The sequence below is a fragment of the Oncorhynchus gorbuscha genome, unplaced genomic scaffold (genome assembly GCF_021184085.1).
Source record: "Oncorhynchus gorbuscha isolate QuinsamMale2020 ecotype Even-year unplaced genomic scaffold, OgorEven_v1.0 Un_scaffold_17212, whole genome shotgun sequence".
Lineage (NCBI taxonomy): Eukaryota > Metazoa > Chordata > Actinopteri > Salmoniformes > Salmonidae > Oncorhynchus > Oncorhynchus gorbuscha.
The window spans coordinates 1-4,925 of NW_025758844.1; the positions used below are offsets into that span (position 1 = coordinate 1).

The following is a 4,925-nucleotide window of genomic DNA, read 5'->3' on the forward strand; positions in this document are numbered from 1 at the left end:
AGGCATGATGTCAACATTTAAAGATTTGTCTGTGATGTGTATTTCAAGTATTTGTCTTCCCATATGGTCTAGCGGTTAGGATTCCTGGTTTTCACCCAGGTGGCCCGGGTTCAACTCCCGGTATGGGAAAGGATATCTTATCGTTAGGTACCCACTTGTGTAATAACAGATGCAGCAGTTTCACACAACACAACAATATTCCCTCAGCAACAGGAAATGTGACATGTTATGTATAAAAGTGTCTGCTAAATGGCATATATTATTATTATGTATATACAATACTTTTTAAACGTTGAATACACTTCATGGCTGCATTTCTTGCTCTGCAGTAAAATTCATGCAACAACAGGAGGATCAAATGAAGATATGCATCTGAAACAGAAAACCAAGGAACCTTGTTATTGACAGACGCTATGACTGTGTACACTGGTCTAGCTGTGACCTGACTTCAGTTTAAATGTGTGGCCAGTGGCGCAATGGATAAAGTGTCTGACTACGGATCAGAAGATTCTAGGTTCAACTCCTGACTGGCTCAATACTTTATTGAATTGACCGAAATCAATTTATTGAATTGACCGAAATCATCTGGACATTCCCCAACATCTCTGAGAAAAAAGATGTCACTTTTAAATCCAACAGGCATAATGTCAACATTTAAAGATTTGTCTGTGATGTGTATTTTTCAGTATGTGTCTTCCCATATGGTCTAGCGGTTAGGATTCCTGGTTTTCGCCCGGGTTCAACTCCCGTTATGGGAAAGAATATATTTTCGTAGGGTATCCACTTGTGTAACAACAGATGCAGCAGTTTCTCACAACACAACAATATTCCCTCAGCAACAGGAAATGTGACATGTTATGTAGATTCAAATTATACAAGGGTTTTTAAACGTTGAATACACTTCATGGCTGCATTTCTTGCTCTGCAGTAAAATTCATGCAACAACAGGAGGATCAAATTAAGATATGCATCTGAAACAGAAAACCAAGGAACCTTGTTTTTGACAGACGCTATGACTGTGTAAACTGGTCTAGCTGTGACCTGACTTCAACTTAGACGTGGTGCCAGTGGCGCAATGGATAATGTGTCTAATTACAGAGAAGAACATTCAAGGTTTGACTCCTGGCTGCCTCAATAGTTTACTTAATTGACTGAAATCAAGCTGGGAATGATACTGTAAACCTTTCAGTGCTTCTGGCTGTTCTTACTTCAAACACATTTTAGACGGATTTCATCTGGACATTCCCGACATCTCTGAGAACAAAATATTTAGCTTTTAAATCCAACAGGCATGATGTCAACATCTAAAGATTTGTCTGTGATGTGTGTATTAACTATGTGTCTTCCCATATGGTCTAGCGGTTAGGATTCCTGGTTTTCACCCAGCTGGCCCGGGTTCAACTCCCGGTATGGGAAAGAATATATTTTCGTTAGGTACCCACTTGTGTATCAACAGACGCAGCAGTTTCTCACAACACAACAATATTCCCTCAGCAACAGGAAATGTGACTTGTTATGTAGATTCAAATTATATAAGGCTTTTTAAACGTTGAATACACTTCATGGCTGCATTTCTTGCTCTGCAGTAAAATTCATGCAACAACAGGAGGATCAAATGATACTGTATACCTTTCTGTGCTTCTGGCTGTTCTCACTTCAAACACATTATAGATGGATTTCATCTGGACATTCCCCAACATCTCTGAGAAAAAATATGTAGTTTTTGAATCCAACAGGCATAATGTCAACATTTAAAGATTTGTCTGTGATGTGTATTTTAAGTATGTGTCTTCCCATATGGTCTAGCGGTTAGGATTCCTGGTTTTCACCCAGGTGGCCCGGGTTCAACTCCCTGTATGGGAAAGGATATCTTGTCATTAGGTACCCACTTGTGTAACAACAGATGCAGCAGTTTCTCACAACACAACAATATTCCCTCAGCAACATGAAATGTGACATGTCATGTAGATTTGAATTATACAATTATTTTTAAACGTTGAATACACTTCATGGCTGCATTTCTTGCTCTGCAGTAAAATTCATGCAACAACAGGAGGATCAAATTAAGATATGCATCTGAAACAGAAAAAAAGGAACCTTGTTGTTGAGAGACGCTATGACTGTGTACACTTGTCTAGCTGTGACCTGACTTCAGCTAAGACGTGGGGCCAGTGGTGCAATGGATAACGTGTCTGACTACGGATCAGAAGATTCTAGGTTCGACTCCTGGCTGGCTCAATACTTTGTTTAATTGACTGAAATCAAGCAGGGAATGATACTGTATTAAAAAAGATGTAGCTTTTAAATCAAACAGGCATAATGTCAACATTTAAAGATTTGACTGTGATGTGTATTTTAAGTATGTTTCTTCCCATATGGTCTAGCGGTAAGGATTCCTGGTTTTCACCCAGGTGGCCAGGTTTCAATTCCCGGTATGGGAAAGAATATATTGTCGTTAGGTACGTACTTGTGTAACAACAGATGCAGCAGTTTCTCACAACACAACAATATTCCCTCAGCAACAGGAAATGTGACTTGTTATATAGATTCAAATTATACATGGCTTTTTAAACGTTGAATACACTTCATGGCTGCATTTCTTGCTCTGCAGTAAAATTCATGCAACAACAGGAGGATCAAATTAAGATATGCATCTGAAACAGAAAACCAAGGAACCTTGTTGTTGACAGACGCTATGACTGTGTACACTGGTCTAGCTGTGACCTGACTTCAGCTTAGACGTGTGGCCAGTGGAGCAATGGATAACGTGTCTGACTACGGATCAGAAGATTCATGGTTCAACTCCTGGCTGCCTCAATACTTTATTTAATTGACTGAAATCAAGCTGGGAATGATACTGTATACCTTTCAGTGCTTCTGGCTGTTGTCACTTCAAACACATTTTAGACGGATTTCATCTGGACATTCCCCAACATCTCTGAGAAAAAAAGATGTAGCTTTTAAATCCAACAGGCATAATGTCAACATTTAAAGATTTGTCTGTGATGTGTATTTTAAGTATGTGTCTTCCCATATGGTCTAGCGGTTAGGATTCCTGGTTTTCACTCTGGTGGCCCGGGTTCGACTCCCGGTATGGGAAAGAATATCTTGTCGTTAGGTAAGCAGTTGTGTAACAAAATATGCAGTGGTTTCACACAACACAACAGTATTCCCTCAGCAACAGGAAATGTTAAACTTCATGTATATTTATATTATACAAGAGTTTTTAAACGTTGAATACACTTCATGGCTGCATTTCTTGCTCTACAGTAAAATTCATGCAACAACAGGAGGATCAAATGAAGATATGCATCTGAAACAGAAAACCAAGGAACCTTGTTATTGACAGACGCTATGACTGTGTACACTGGTCTAGCTGTGACCTGACTTCAGTTTAAATGTGTGGTCAGTGGCGCAATGGATAAAGTGTCTGACTACGGATCAGAAATTCTAGGTTCAACTCCTGACTGGCTCAATACTTTATTGAATTGACCGAAATCAATTTATTGAATTGACCGAAATCATCTGGACATTCCCCAACATCTCTGAGAAAAAAGATGTCACTTTTAAATCCAACAGGCATAATGTCAACATTTAAAGATTTGTCTGTGATGTGTATTTTTCAGTATGTGTCTTCCCATATGGTCTAGCGGTTAGGATTCCTGGTTTTCGCCCGGGTTCAACTCCCGTTATGGGAAAGAATATATTTTCGTAGGGTATCCACTTGTGTAACAACAGATGCAGCAGTTTCTCACAACACAACAATATTCCCTCAGCAACAGGAAATGTGACATGTTATGTAGATTCAAATTATACAAGGGTTTTTAAACGTTGAATACACTTCATGGCTGCATTTCTTGCTCTGCAGTAAAATTCATGCAACAACAGGAGGATCAAATTAAGATATGCATCTGAAACAGAAAACCAAGGAACCTTGTTTTTGACAGACGCTATGACTGTGTAAACTGGTCTAGCTGTGACCTGACTTCAACTTAGACGTGGTGCCAGTGGCGCAATGGATAATGTGTCTAATTACAGAGAAGAACATTCAAGGTTTGACTCCTGGCTGCCTCAATAGTTTATTTAATTGACTGAAATCAAGCTGGGAATGATACTGTAAACCTTTCAGTGCTTCTGGCTGTTCTCACTTCAAACACATTTTAGACGGATTTCATCTGGACATTCCCCGACATCTCTGAGAACAAAATATTTAGCTTTTAAATCCAACAGGCATGATGTCAACATCTAAAGATTTGTCTGTGATGTGTGTATTAAATATGTGTCTTCCCATATGGTCTAGCGGTTAGGATTCCTGGTTTTCACCCAGCTGGCCCGGGTTCAACTCCCGGTATGGGAAAGAATATATTTTCGTTAGGTACCCACTTGTGTATCAACAGATGCAGCAGTTTCTCACAACACAACAATATTCCCTCAGCAACAGGAAATGTGACTTGTTATGTAGATTCAAATTATATAAGGCTTTTTAAACGTTGAATACACTTCATGGCTGCATTTCTTGCTCTGCAGTAAAATTCATGCAACAACAGGAGGATCAAATGATACTGTATACCTTTCTGTGCTTCTGGCTGTTCTCACTTCAAACACATTATAGATGGATTTCATCTGGACATTCCCCAACATCTCTGAGAAAAAAGATGAGGTTTTTGAATCCAACAGGCATAATGTCAACATTTAAAGATGTGTCTGTGATGTGTATTTTAAGTATGTGTCTTCCCATATGGTCTAGCGGTTAGGATTCCTGGTTTTCACCCAGGTGGCCCGGGTTCAACTCCCGGTATGGGAAAGAATATATTTTTGTTATGTTACCCACTTGTGTAACAACAGATGCAGCAGTTTCTCACAACACAACAATATTCCCTCAGCAACAGGAAATGTGACTTGTTATGTAGATTCAAATTATATAA

The 4,925-nt window shown here is 39.2% G+C and overlaps 2 non-coding genes across 2 annotated transcripts; both read left to right on the top strand.

Annotated features, from left to right (window-relative positions):
• The first annotated feature begins 57 nt into the window (after positions 1-57).
• Positions 58-129, top strand: trnae-uuc. The gene has a single exon. It is a non-coding gene; the product is annotated as a tRNA-Glu (tRNA).
• A 4,603-nt stretch (positions 130-4,732) lies between these two features.
• trnae-uuc lies at positions 4,733-4,804 on the top strand. The gene has a single exon. It is a non-coding gene; the product is annotated as a tRNA-Glu (tRNA).
• The last annotated feature ends 121 nt before the right edge of the window (positions 4,805-4,925 follow it).